Here is a 16,455-nt window from a genome sequence, read left to right as displayed (position 1 = left end):
TTTGTACAGCTGAAGGCAATACACCCACCCAGTGGGCTTTTTCAGTCATATAATCTTGCATTTGCCCTGTTCTCCACTTGTCTGTGGCTAAGTGGACAGTGGGTACAACGGCATTTTGGAGGACACTAATTAAGTTTTTTCAACATCCCTGTAAAGGCTGGGAATTGCTTTTCTAGTGAAGTGGAACCTAGATGGGATTTGGTAGCAGGGACACAGGACCTCAATTAACTGTCTAAAACCCACTGCATTAATGGTGGATATTGGGCGCACATCTAATACCAGCGTAGATGTTATGGCGTCAATGATCCACTGTGCAACTGAGTGACTGCTGTCATACTTGCTCCCCCTTACAAAGGATTGTTTAACAGTCAATTCTTTTTTTACGAATATGAATTTATAGCCACCGGTGCTGCAAAATGGAATAATGTATATATATAATAGAATTAATTAATACTAGTGTTCTATGCAGCTGTTGTGGTTGCTAGCCAAAAGAGAAACACAAAAAGACGAAAATCAACAGTGCTGTGTCACACTTGAAACCTAAATTAATAATATTGAGTAAAAATATATATATCAAAAATATCAGCTATGCCAAAAATAAATAAAGAATCTATTTGTTAAAAATATATAATGAATTTAATATAATATAAGACAGACATCATTGGCCAATGAAACACACATGAATAAGGATACACATTTACAATGTTTCTAAAAAAGCATCAAAGAGTGTTAAAAAATGGCCAATATAACACTGTAACGAGGTAGTTAGTTTGTCTAGATCACCACAATGGTTTAAAACAGCTGGAGCTTTGCTGCTGAATTGAGCGTAGATTGTTATTATCCCATATAATATATCTCCTTCTATATATGTAAAGCCTGAAAATGTGCATAGAGTTCCACAAACAAAATGTAGCAGCTTTGAAATGTCTTATCCAGATGTATGTTTTTATGCAATAATACTTAGACTAAATCCGGTTAGATATTAGTGACAGTTCACAGACTCACAATGAACTTGCAAGGATTGAGGTGGTACTGCACTGTCATTTAGGTGCAGGAAGATAAAGTATTTTGGAGCTTTAATGTCCCAAAATGAGTGTAAGTCCTGCCACTCACCGGCAAACCTCATGCTCCATCCACCTTGTGGCAGGGTCCGTTCTCCCACACTATGGGCCTGATTCAGAGCCGGACGCTATTTGCGGACGGTCATTCCAAAAAAGGGACCGGCTATTTAAATTGAGCGCTTGCTCATTGCGGTTTGTTGACGCCTCAATGTCTGAGTGAGTGAACGAAAAATGCGCTCGCTATTTTGTAAAGATGCCTCTTTGCCGTTCGCATCACACGTCATCTCCAGTATTTATTAGATTAATCGGGTACATCGAAAGGCATCTGAACTGCTCGCAGTGCTTGTGGTAGGTTTTTCCTACCGTTATCACTGAAAGCAGTTCAGGCTAAAAGTCAACCAAGTGATGTGGTCGATGACGCTCCTTTAATAATTATGCACTCCCATTAAACGCCCTTTTTACCGTTAGGCATGCCTGTGTTTGGATCTCCACTCCCCCGTTTTCAAGCACCTTCCCCTGTTACCACCCACAAACGGTACATTCTGTCAATCAAATTAGCAGCCCCTCGCTGTTTTGCGAGCGCACGATTTCCGACGGCAATGACTGGTTTGAGCTTGCGCATAATGACCCATATGCATGCGCAGTTGTGCGAACATCGCTCATCGGGAACGAGCGGCCGCTTATGAGCGGCTCTGAATCAGGCCCTATGTTCCGGCTTGTGGCTCATTGTGAATATGACACCAGCGCGGCAGGCTGCAGCCTCCGTCAGTCTCGTGGCAAGGTCCACTCTCCCACACTGTATCACGGCTGGTAACTCCCTGTAGGACAGCTGCTTTGTGGCGTCTGCTGTGATAGCACCTGTGGTAACTTGCAGCAACGTGCTGACGAGGTGTGATATCTCCACAGGACAGGATCAACTCGGCCTCCCTCGTAAAGGACCACTCATGTGGTTAAATAAAAGACACCTGTCTCAACTTTGTCCAGCCAGTAAGGGATCTAAACTAGTGTCTTTTGATCACTACTGCGAGTTTGTGTTATCCAACATTTTCCTCCACAAAGATATACCCAGCTGACTGTACAAAGTTGAGACAGGTGCCTTTTATTTAACCACATGAGTGGTCCTTTACAAGGGAGGCAAGAGTTGGTCCTGTCCCACAGAGATATCACACCTCGTCAGCACGTTGCTGCATGTTTGTCTGAGGATTATTGCATAAAAACATACATCTGGGTAAGACATTTGAAAGCTACTACATTTTGGTTGTGGAACTCTATGCACATTTTCAGGCTTTACATATACAGAAGGGGATATATTATATGGGATAATAACAATCTACGCTCAATTCAACAGCAAAGCTCCAGCTGTTTTAAACCATTGTGGTGATCTAGACAAACTAACTACCTCGTTACAGTGTTATATTGGCTATGTTTTTTAGAAACATTGTAAATGTGTATCCTTATTCATGTGTTTTTCATTGGCCAATGATGTCTGTCTTATATTAGATTCATTATATATTTTTAACAAATAGATTCTTTATTTATTTTTGGCACAGCTGATATTTTTTATATATATGTTTTTACTCAATATTATTAATTTAGGTTTCAAGTGTGACACAGCGCTGTTGATTTTCTTCCAATTGTTTTTTTTAAACTACTACTAGTAGTCTTCCTGGTCCCCTTCTGTGATGAAGATCCACTCCCAGCAACAGCAGCAGGCATAGCACTCAAGTATTCTTCTGGGAAATCCTGAATAGGGGATGACTGAGTTAGCTTTATCAAATTGGATGTAGGACTACTTCTGATCATGTTTGAGGATATTGTTAATGAAGGTGTTGGTGGTGAAGATGGCAGGTGCTTTGAATCTAGCAGAGAGACGTGAGCTAGCTGATGCTGGACTGCATGTTGTTACTTTTTTAACCAAGTTTATGACTTTGGCAAAAACTGTTGATGGATGCGCTGCAGATGAGGTAACAGGGAGGAGTTTCCTAGACTATTAAGGTCCCTACCTTTACTTACTCTGGTTTTACAAAGAGTACAGATGACTTGACATTATTGTCTGGATTTGGGTAGAAATAATTCCATACATAAGTGGTTTTTATTGTCTTATGTCCAGGCATGACAATGGGCTTTTCCTAATCATGGGAAACAACTGTTTCCACTGGTGCCTGATTTACACAAACAACATCTTCATAGTGTCAGCTACACAAATATCCTCCTCATCCTGGTGCACTTCCACAGCAGCATCCTCGATTTCGATGTCAGTATGTTCACTTGTGTTGCTCATCCCCACATTTGCAGAGGCTCCTCTTCAAGTACAGTATTGGAAAGGTCAGGCTCACACATGGCACCCGCCAACTCTCCTCAAGGATCTGTGACATCTCTGAGCACACAGTTGGTTTCTGTGCCTTAACGATTTCCATTTTTTACAACTGTCTACAGGGAGAAGGGCTTACATCATCATAGGAGGCAGAACCACCAGTCATAAATAAAGGCCAAGGCCTTAGCCTTTCCTTGCCACTTCGTGTGGTGAGAAGCATATTGCCAATTTTATGTCTTCCTGCAGCTACCTTTCCCTTTAATTTTTTTTACCACTGTAAAATATTTGTTCTTTGATTCTAGATGCCCTGACTTAAGCCCTCCTTGCCCTTGGGCATTGGCTTTAGTAGATGACGTTGATGGACTAGTATTGTCACTGGTGGCAGCAACCCCAGCACTAGTATGTGGTTTCTGCTATCCTCTCAACTGCTCGTTCTCCATACCAACAAACATGAATGAAGTGGGGTACAGCACACATGTAAATTTGTACCAAAATGTTTAAATTTAAAATTTATTTTAAAATTTGTTCACAAACTAGACTTTGCAGTTACACCGCTTATGTGAAACCACTGGAGTAGAACCTACAGCGTTACACACAATACTTGTATGAATTTCACACTGTGCTATGATGAACCTACAGTGTCACTCAAAATATTTGTATGAATTTTACACTGCAGCATGATGAACCTACAGCATCACTCACAATACTTGTATGAATTTTACACTGTGGTATGATGAACCTACAGCATCAAAATACTTGTATGAATTTTACCTTGCGGTATGATGAACCTACAGCATCACATTACTTGTATGAATTTTACACTGTGGCATGATGAACCTACAGTGTCACTCACAATACTTGTATGAATATTACACTCAGCATGATGAACCTACAGTGTCACTCACAATACTTGTATTTATTTTAAATTGCAGTATGATGAACCTACAGTGTTACAATACTTGTATGAATTTTACACTGTGGTACGGGTGGCAGTGTCACAATACTTGTATGAATTTTACACTGCGGTATGATGAACCTACAGCATCACTCACAATACTTGTATGAATTTTACACTGCAGTATAATGAACCTACAGTGTCACAATACTTGTATTAATTTTACCTTGCGGTATGATGAACCTACATCATCACATTACTTGCATGAATTTTGCACTATGGTATAATGAACCTACAGCATCACAATATTTTTATGAATATTACACTGCGGTATGAACGATCTACATTGTCACAATATTTTTATGAATATTACACTGTTGTATGTCCAGTAGCATCATAGTGCTTATATATGGATACTGGGGGGGGGGGGGGTACAGCATACAGCGTCACTATGCTTATATGGATTCACTTGGGTACAGCACAAAAAAGAACAGCCTCCTAGACGGAGCACTGCACACCACTGGATGGGCAACACAGCCCCCTGGACACAAGGGCAAATGCAGGAATTTTAGGGGGGTTTTCCTTTATATATATATATATATATATATATATATAAATAAATGTGAGATACATCCCCATTTTTAGTCACGCTGGGGGCCCAGCACTTTGATAATACATTGATAATACAAGCCAGATCCACATAAAATACACTGAAACAAGCCAAATCCACATAAATTTCACTGAAAAAGACACTTCAGCATAAAATACATTGAAAAAGCCAGAGCCACATACAGATGTGCCCAGCTAGTTTGTTGCTCATAGCGCGCCATTCAGGCCTCCTGTGTTGCACCATTGAACGTTCATGATGGCTATACTGTGGCGTACTGTGGTATTCTACAACGAAAGATAAGCCATAAAATACAATATGTGTGTGCTGCGCTTAATGTGTGTATATAGCTGCTCGGTATATACTATTAATAGCCACAAAACTTTAAAACCAAGCGCTTGTACAAATTTCTAGAAAAGACAGACTATAAAATAAAAATAAATATTGCTATTACTCTGGATAACGATCATAGCATGTCAATAACTTTGCTAAAAAAACGGGATCTAAGCCCTGTATTCACTATTCAAATGATCGTATATTCATTAAATTAGTGATGTTTATAGTCTTTTTAGACCAATTTGTGGAGTAGAAAATTCAAACAGCAATGTCCCGATGTAAAAAGTCCATATAGCCAGCCTCTAACTATCCCTACCTTACTGCATCTCAGCGGGCTTCTCCCTCCGGGGTTTCCTTTGTGTTGGTAGCCACGGTACCTGATGATATTGATGGCTGTCACGTGGTTGGGATTTTAACATTACTGATATTAGAAAAGACAAAACAAAATATCCTAAAAAAGTAAGGATTTTAATGGAGTCTCAAGAACATGCTTTTGCCGCTTATTCTTGAGGATTTCCGGTTTTATCATTTCCTGTTTGGACAATAAAATAATGTATTTAAAGGCAGTTAAACAACTACCACACTCATCCTGGAAAAAGAACCACTAAGGTTCGAAACGCGTTGGAGAGTGAAGGAGGACCTAAGGAACTTCAGCTGCAAGCGTGTCACCAGATCCGCAAAGCCGCCCAAACGCCTGACGTCATCATCCTGTGCCGCGGGCTCCACACAGCGCGAGAGCATTGCCGCGAAGAAAGAATTCCTGAAGGGAGTAAGTACCCAGCGGTCCCCCACAGTGCGGGCCCAACCACGTGACAGCCATCAATATCATCAGGTACCGTGGCTACCAACACAAAGGAAACCCCGGAGGGAGAAGCCCGCTGAGACACAGTAAGGTAGGGATAGTTAGAGGCTGGCTATATGGACTTTTTACATCGGGACATTGCTGTTTGAATTTTCTACTCCACAAATTGGTCTAAAAAGACTATAAACATCACTAATTTAATGAATATACTATCATTTGAATAGTGAATACAGGGCTTAGATCCCGTTTTTTTAGCAAAGTTATTGACATGCTATGATCGTTATCCAGAGTTATAGCGATATTTATTTTTATTTTATAGTCTGTCTTTTCTAGAAATTTGTACAAGCGCTTGGTTTTAAAGTTTTGAAAGATAAGCCTCTAGGTAGTGAGTGCTCCACTAACAAAATTTGTACTGCGGTGGGATGTTGAGAGAAATGTTTTCAGTTCAGTAGAGCTCTTTAAAATAACTGAACTTCAGTTGCTCTGTCATTATGTAGTACTTAGTGTGCGTCTTCTGGTCAATGTAAGCTACTGTATGGCTGCTTTATTGGAACTCGGTACAGTAATATGCATCTACTGTAGGGTCACTTTTAGGGACAGTGACTTTGCAGCACAGTAATAGAGATGAGTCCACATACATCTATCCTCCGCTCGCTACAAATTGCTCCACACATAACGCAGTTTGACTCGATAGCGCCGAGCATCTTTTTACCTTAAAATGTGTTTTTTTTAGCACAAGCTACTTCTACTAATAAAAATGATATGCAGCATGCCTATGTTATGTGATCCAATATGGGTGTATCTGCAAGCAAATCACTATGTTAAAGTGTTACAGTCACTGTTAGTGTAACGTAGCATTTCGCGTGCAGATACACCCGAACTGGCTCACAGAATATAGGCATGCTGCATATCATTTTAATCAGCAGAAGCTGCTTGTGCTATCAATTTGCATCGCTGTGTCATTCAGACGCATTTGAAGGTAAAAAGTCACATAAAAGACGCTCGTGCTACAGAGTCACGCCTTATTAGTACAGTACATGTAAACACATTCATCATGTCTCAGTGAAAATTGTGCATGCCTGTGACCCCTGTCTGAGACCATGAGACAAATATATATATATATATATATTTAACAGTACAGGACTCACACACATACTGTACTGTTATTATTTAATACTTTATTACACATTCTTCTACAGCACTGATTCCATGACCAAACTGCTATAGTATAGTGTACCGAATCACAGCTTCTGTCAGTCAATCATTGGGCGGTGATACAGAAAATGCATTGGAACTCTGACGCATGTGCTGTGTAGTTTAGGAAAAGTGACAAAAAGTTGTATTACATGATAATTACTTTTTTCCAATGCTACACTACGTTCTGTTAAGAAACATTCTGTATGGCGCGACTCAAGGCTACTGTGTGGTGTGAGATTCATGGCGTGCTACATGGCTGTATGGAGCAACAAACTAGCTGGGCACATCTGTAAAATATGTTTTAAAAACCACATCCACATATAATACATTTTGAAATCCAGAACCACATAAAATACATTGAAAAAGCAAGATTCACATAATACTTCACATACTTCAGCTCCTCCATGTGTCACTCCAGCCCCCTCCCTTGCCATTCCAGCCCACATTCATGTGTCATTGCAGTTCCCCCCTTCATGCCTCTGCTGCGGCCTCTCATGTGTTGCTCCTGCCACCCCCACACCCCAGAGTTATCTCAACAGCCCCATTCTGCCCCCACAAGCATGAAAGCAGGCATCATCCACCCAGCTCTTAGGCTGAACCCCCCCATTGGCACTCAGTCAATAGTACTTATTATGCTGTCACCCCTGTAGTTGTCCCCACATGCTGTGCCCCCTCTGTAGTTGTGCCCCATATGCAGTGCCCCATGTATATGTGCCCCTTATGCAGCGCCCCCCTGTAGTTTAACCCCTTATCCAGTCCCCCCTGTATCTGTGCCCCTTATGAAGTGCCCCCTGTATTTGTGACACTTATGCAGTACCCCCTGTATCTGTGCCCCTTATGAAGTGCCCCCTGTATTTCTGACACTTATGCAGTACCCCCTGTATTTGTGCACCTTATGCAGTGCCCCCTGTATTTCTGACACTTATGCAGTGTCCCCTGTATTTGTGCACCTTATGCAGTGCCCCCTGTATTTCTGACACTTATGCAGTACCCCCTGTATTTGTGCACCTTATGCAGTGCCCCCTGTATTTCTGACACTTATGCAGTACCCCCTGTATTTGTGCACCTTATGCAGTGCCCCCTGTATTTCTGACACTTATGCAGTACCCCCTGTATTTGTGCACCTTATGCAGTGCCCCCTGTATTTCTGACACTTATGCAGTACCCCCTGTATTTGTGCACCTTATGCAGTGCCCCCTGTATTTCTGACACTTATGCAGTGTCCCCTGTAGTTTTGTCCCATATGCAAGGCCCCCTAAAGTAGTGCCTCTTTTGCAGGGCCCCCTAAAGTAGTGCCCCATATGCAGGGCCCTTTAAAGCAGTGCCCCTTATGCAGGGCCCCCTAAAGTAGTTCCTCTTTTGCAGGGCCCCCTAAAGCAGTGCCCCTTATGCAGGGCCCCCTAAAGTAGTGCCTCTTTTGCAGGGCCCCCTAAAGTAGTGCCCCATTTGCAGGGCCCTTTAAAGCAGTGCCCCTTATGCAGGGCCCCCTAAAGTAGTGCCTCTTTTGCAGGGCCCCCTAAAGCAGTGCCCCTTATGCAGGGCCCCCTAAAGTAGTGCCCCATATGCAGGGCCCCCTAAAGTAGTGTCCCTTATGCAGTGCCCTCTAAACTAGTTCCTCATATGCAGGGCCCCTTATGCAGTGCCCCTAAAGTAGTGCCCCATATGCAGCCCCACCCCAGTGTTTATATCACCATGCTGGTTCCCCTTCCCGCTGGCTCTGCTCCTGCAGTGCCACCGCTTCTGCTCTGACTAGATCTCTCTAGATCCAGCAGGCACACAGGGCAGGCTCCTCACATTGTGGGTGATGTCATGATGTTACCAATGCAGTGCATCACTAGGAACGCTGGCCTTTGAAGTGATCTTAAGGCTTCTTAAGTTTCAGATCACTTCAGAGGTTAGCATTCACAGCTGCAAGGAGCTGCATTAGTAAGCAGGGGTCAGAGATGGAGCTCTGTCTCCATCTGTGAAAAAAAATTGGTTAGTCAGGGGGGGTTTCTGAGTACTCAGAAACACTTCCTGCATGCGCTACAGGGATAGAGCTCAGAACACCCTTGGATTGGACAACAGCCCCCTGGACGGAGCACAGCACACCCCTGGATGGGCAACACAGCCCCTTGAATATAGCACAGAACACCCCTGGAATGGACAACAGCCCCATGGACAGAGCACAGCACACCCCTGGATTGGACAACACAGTCCCACCTGGATGGAGCACAGCACAGCACAGCCCAACAACTCGGGACTCAGCAAGGAAATGGCACCAATCACTGTGGGGAGGGACTTATATACAATCCAAAACCAGTGAGAATCTGACAGCGGGAGGATGATGTTTTACCATGTTTTGGATTCCAAGTCAGGCGGGAAAACCCGAGCCTGACTCAGATACTACTCGTGTCCCCTATATTCGGGTGGGTATATATACACTATAGAGGAAGAGTGGGGCATCTTATAGTGTATGGACAGTATATTATATATCTCAAATAATCACAAATAATATTGTAAACAAGCTAAGAAAACAGTGTAAATCAAGGGTAAAAAATGAAGTGTTTACCTTTATAATGATTTATCCATAAAAGGGTAAGGTACTGTAACACACATACAGGAAAACATCTCTGTCCTTGAGGTATTTTTCACAGGTACAGCTACATATACGTGTATATATACAGTATATATTGATAGATCGGAACCAATCTTCTGTAATGAATCACCAGCCCAAGTTCATCAGTATATGTCCGACCCTTGCATTACTGAGATCTCAGGAGACAGAACCACCACCACTAGAGTTGGCTTTAAGATTCTCTCTGGCTATATTTTCATGTAGACAATAATATAAAGCACAGCATTCTTACAATTGCAACATATCAGAATTTTTACACATGATATCTCACTATAGCAGTCATTGTTATTTGTAGATGTGGGAGTGTTAGGGGGTAAGGATACACAGTCTTATTCATAACACTATCTGCATGTTTATACAGTCAAGGTTATTCAGCTCATAGCTCAGCAGAAATCAGTCTTTGTGCAATATTACACATTTAAAGCTATGAATACTTAAAGCAACACACCATCTCGTGACAAGATGGAGTCTTATGCGGATAGCTTAATAACAGATTTATCATTTTCCCATCTCTTCTTCATAACTTTACTCTATACTATCTACCTAAGAGGAACACGATCTTGCTATACTAAGTATAGGTACATTTATATATAAGTTCCATCTACAGGAACCCATACATAGGATTATGCATTGATCCATGCCCCATAAAGCAAGTCCACAGTCCTCAATTTCTAATTGTCTTTTATCTTGTCCATCTTGTCATGAATTTTCAGGGAAATGATGATAGTCCACATGTTTGCTTGTCATCCTCAATGAGGCTGGTTCCACAAATGGTACAACTTGGAATGTTTCTTTGGCACAGATGTTATCATAGACTTGAGTTATCATCAAGGCCTTTAGAGTATTTTTCTTGGAGAAACAACAGTCAAGTGTAAGTAACTTCTATATCAGAAAAATAACAAGTTTTACAGCAATACAAATGATTACAAACAAAGCTAAACCTTTATCAAGAATTCCTGATATCCATCTATTGAATTCATTAAACCATATAGCTGGGTTTAATTATGAAAACCATTCATTATCATCAAGATCATACTATGGATTACTGGTCTTTCAGTTCATTGATTTTCTTTCACGTGTCCATGTATAAGGTCAGACAAGTTATCAGCTATATACATTACAGCAGGTTAGTCTTACTATAAGACATATCTTATCAAGCAGCTATAAGGTACTCAAGGATCAGTCTAAACTGTCCCATAACTTTTACTTTAAATTGCAGTTCATTAGAGATCATCTTAAGTACATCAAATAATTCATTTGTAGCATTATCAAACAATTTGGATAAAGCTTTTATATGGTAAACATACTATACACTGAGTCTAGATATTGCTACTGCTTCATCTCTTGATATACTACAATGTATGCAGATACTCAGCTTAATACTTGTGATAAAAACAATTTAAAGCTAAAACTTATAACAATGCAAAGCAAAATATACATTTCCACAAGCCTTTGTCTGGCTTGGGCCCTAGGAACATGTATCTATTCATAATATCAAATTATTCTAACTCCCCTCGGAAGAAGACTTTGCAATTGGAGACATATATTCAGGTGTCCATCCCATGAATTTTCACTGAAATAAATGTACTCAGGATTTGGAATAAACTTTCAAATCTGGGTTCAATAGCCTTTCTGGTATATTTCCAAATTATCATCCAATCTCCTGGTAGTAAACAGTGGATACCTGTCTGAAGATAAAGGATTGGAATAGAAGAAAACACCTAACTATGTATTTTAGTTAATTGTTTCTGTAAGATTGATACATAGTACACCATGTCTGCAGATGACCTTAATCATGATATTCTTAACACAATGGAGAAAATAATTTTCTTAATTATCTTAATTACCTAAATTACCTTGGCCATTGTCTTTGCATCTGCCCTCCAACACACCTACCCTCTGGGCTAGTGACTAATGAGGCTCATACAAGAGGACATCACATTCGGAACATTTGGGCAGTGGTATAAAATCAATTTGTATCCTTTGTAAGGAACACTGAGTCTGGGTAGTACTTTTCAAAGAGGTTGGGACAGTCTTATCTGGATTGTCCAATACACATATTAGGTATCCTGTTATAAAGGCCTGTGCTATCTGTGCAAAACCCAGAGCTATCCAATTATGATTGGTGATAGCCACCATTGTATCCTTCCCCAAGTGCACCTCATCATGTATTATCTGGGCCACAACTGGGTAAAGTGTTTTTGGTAGACCTAAATGTTGACCTTCCCCCCACTCACCATTTATCTTTAGCTCCTAGCTTTGCTTTTCTCAGCCTCTGGAGCTTGTACCTGAGCTTTGTGAGGGTACTAAAGTAAATCTTTGGGGCGGGATCTACCACATAAGTGGGTTGCCCTTGGGAGCAGTGACTTATGGCAGCAACATGTGTGGCCTGGTCTACCAGTCTATTGTCTTCAGCTTCAGGTGTAATCTCTCAAGTGTACCCTCATTTTTATCACTACAAGTCTTTGGGATAACTGGAGTGCAGTAGACAGTGCTCTGACGTAGCCAACATATCTTGTGTATGGAACTCCATCTTCAAAAGAAACATTTGAAAAGTTAAATAATTACAATGATTCCTGTTTCATTTGTTCAATACAATCATGATCAGGGAAATAAAAAGTTTGTATATTTTGAGTGTCCTCATTGACACTGTCACTATTTACTTGTATATTATCACTATACTCTCCCATCTTTTGAAACCTGTGAAAGCAGGATTCAACCATTATTATAAGTGTTAAGGAGTATTCCAACATTATGTCAGCACTTTACAGGGTCTAGGTGATAAGAGTTTCCATGTGACCAAGTGATTGTTCAAAGACCCCCTGAACATGTGAGTTAAACTCATGACTAAACAGTATAAACGGTATACTATAATCAGGTAAAACCAATGCTGATGTACCAACAATATCTTGTTTTATAACATGATAAACTTCAATTTATTCATATGTTAATGTAAGGGGATCCTGTTGTATCAATCCCTTGTTTGCATTATACAAAAGTTACAATTTATTTACCTAAAGTATCCATGTATTATCTGTAAATACTTTATAATTCTGTTTTACTTGTGCAGAATACTCAGTAATACTATTATTTTATGCAAACAATTTTGCTTTGAATCAACACTTAATTGTCCACATATCATATAACAATTATGATTGCACTGGCAAACAGCCAATCTTAACATTAGAACTTGCAGCACACCCTTGTGGCAGTTTAGACTAAACATACTGCTTCTTTTGTTAGGGACTAGAAAGCAGTAAAACATTATGAGGTGGGTGGTATGCCATTCAACAAGGTGTCCAGATTAGGTACCATTAGTGTATTAAACCTGTAACCTTCTACCTATTTGGTTACTTGGTCTGATCTGAAAGGGTATTGTTTAACTTGCCACACGTTAGCTTTAAGTTTAACTTAAATGGGCAGTAACCTTATATCTATTTTACCTTGTGTCCATAACATATCAGGGACTTTATTAAACATCTCATTTCAGTATAGACTTTCAGTGTTAACAACATTAATGAACTAAAGTCACTTCCCTATCTTTGTATGATATTGTAGCATTTAATGCTGACCAGAAATCTGCCTCTAAAAGATTAAGTGGGCAGTCACCTGAGACTATTACACCATTATTTACAATAATCTACAAAGGATTTGTCTGTTGTAAATACTGTATTTGACCATCCAGGCCAGTGGCCGGGACTACAGAGGAGGTCAAATGTTCTGGTGAGATCAATTTGAACTGAATAACATTTTTAGCAGCCCCAGATGGATACAATATATTGCAGGACTCTATGACTTGTCATATTGAGAGGTAGATGATTCTGAAGGCTATCTTCCTATGATTGTTTGGCTATGTGTGTTCTATTCTAATATAAATACACATGGGTTCACTGAGATGAGGACAATCCTTATGTTACCTTCTCAATAATTGTTACATTTCAACACTTGTTGTAAACACTTCAATACTACAATCCAACGTACTCATTATGGGTAACATATATGTACATAACAATAACCTTTATAAGTCCTTGCACAGGATTAATATAAAGGTGGACAGCATTACTTATGCTGTCCCTATAATACCATAACCATACAACACTCATACATATTTATGTAGTATCACTGAAACAAAGGTCAATAGCAAAAAAATAAAAACAGTTTTTGCAACAAAACAAAGGCTCATATTAAAATAAAAACAATTGTGATTTGCTCGCAGGCCTGTGGAATGACAAAACTCAGCATACACAGAGATTTTTCACTGAGCCTTTTGTGAACAATTATGTCATACTTTCAAATATTTGAATATCTCCTTAACATCATATTTAAATGTTATTGAATATACACCTCAATGTATGTATCTTCTGCATTAACTACTTCTTAAGCTCATTAATTCTCATTTATGGATTTTAACATTTTGTTTACTTTTTGGGAAATAATCAGACATTTTCATCATACGATTACTTCTCTGGTCAAACACATTTTTTTGTGTAGTGTGTTTACATCGCTTATGTTCAGCCTGAAAGTCCTTTGCATTGCAAGCTCACTATTTCTGCACAAACTGCTGAACACTCACTCCCCCTCCCTTCAGAATTTCTTAAAGGGAGACTATTGAAATTATCAAACACACAATAACAAAACTTAGTTTCTTTTAAAACGCAACCATTATGGGCGTCTTCAAACACGAATATGATTAAACTTAAATATTTTATCATATTTCTGAAATCTACCTTTTGCAATTTTTACATGCACTTATCATTACATTTAAAATCATAAACAATTTAGCACTCTCCACAATTTAATTGAGGATGTTTCCATTTCTATGTATTTTTCTTTTTCTAAATTTTGGTATCTTTTCTGGGTTTACAAACTCTACAATTTACAGCACCACAATTCCAAATCACCACATGCTTTACAGTCTATTTTGGGACATAGCTACTTAATTTTAGCAATATTCTTTACTGAACAATTTAGACCTACTGTCCCTACAGATGTTACTTCAAAATAATCCTTAGGGTACATACAATTAATTTCTTATTAACTTTCTTGTGAATATTTCTTTAACAAGATCTGGTTTATCACTTTTATCTAATTTAAAAGTTTGTCTTCAAGTTTGTTGCTCTTTATGCAGGAGCCATTTAACTTACGTATCTGTTGTAATTTTAAATCTGATCAAGTGTGCCATTTCTATTCCTTTTGTCACCCCAGGACCTAACACTATACATATAATATCCATGGGGGGTTGACAGCTGGACAGTAAACATCTTACAGTCCCATATCTGTGGGTTTCCTAAACCCTAATCTGTGGGTTTCACCAAACCCTTATTTTGTGGGTTTCACCAAACCCTGTTTGGCAGGTTTCACCAAATCTGCTCTGTGTGGGTTTACTAAACCCTGCTCTGTGGGTTTTACAAAGACCCTGGTCAGTTGGTTTTACAAAAACCCTGTCTGTGGGTTTACAAAAAAACCCTGTCTGTGGGTTTTACAAAAACCCTGTCTGTGGGTTTTAAAAAAACCCTGTTTGTGGGTTTGACAAAAACCCTGTCTGTGGGTTTTACAAAAAAACCCTGTCTGTGGGTTTTACAAAAACCCTGTCTGTGGGTTTTACAAAAAAACCCTGTCTGTGGGTTTTACAAAAACCCTGGTCCTTCTGTTACTAAAGTAGGTTCCTTTAGTAGTTCTGGGCACACTATGACCATACCTTTGGAATATAGATTGATTGGCAAAGTCATTATAAACAAATCCCAATACTATAGTCTGAAGATAATCTCCATCAATATGGCAACCTACCAACAAACAAAATGTACTTCTATGCCTATTCACTCTGGAAGTATAAAGGTCACAAGATATATCAAGGGACAATACTTATGCTAATTTGGGAAACAAATTATCAGACTGTTAAACACAATGAAACATTTGTTTATATTCAAATTTATAAGGATTATAATCTGTATACCTTTTTAAATATTCATTGGACATGTAATTTTATAAAATAAAACCCAAAACAAAAACAAAATAACAAAAACAAGAATCTGAGATACACAGATTTTCATACCTGAATCCCTAAGCACACACGGGAGTTCCCCAAAACAGTGCAGTCCAAGTTAAGTAGAAAAACTACTGATCCCGGGATGAAAATTAGAATCCACTGTTCTGGTCACTCCCGACGTGTCCGCCCATGGATCAGGGTTAGGAATCTCGGTGAAAGGACCTCAAAATGATAGATTGGAACCAATCTTCTGTAATGAATCACCTGCCCAAGTTCATTAGTGTATGTCAGACTCTTGCATTACTGAGATCTCAGGAGACAGAATCACCACCACCAGACTAGGCTTCAAGATTTTTTCTGGCTATATTTTCGTGTAGACAATAATATAAAGCACAGCGTTCTTACAATTGCAACATATCAGAATTTTCCACATTATATCTCACTATAGCAGTCATTGTTATTTGTACATGTGGGAATATTAGGGGGTAAGGAAACAGTCTTATTCATAACACTATCTGCATGTTTATACATTCAAGGTTCTTCAGCTCATAGCTTAGCAGAAATTGGTCTTTGTGCAATATTATAAACATATAGAAAAATGATCTTACAAGTCCGCGCTTATGAGATGTTCCAGATAATG

Source organism: Taudactylus pleione, unplaced genomic scaffold (assembly GCF_031769625.1).
Source record: "Taudactylus pleione unplaced genomic scaffold, aTauple2 ptg000176l, whole genome shotgun sequence".
In the NCBI taxonomy this organism is placed as follows: domain Eukaryota; kingdom Metazoa; phylum Chordata; class Amphibia; order Anura; family Myobatrachidae; genus Taudactylus; species Taudactylus pleione.
The sequence above is the reverse complement of the archived record's forward strand: the minus strand, read 5'-3'. Positions refer to the sequence as shown.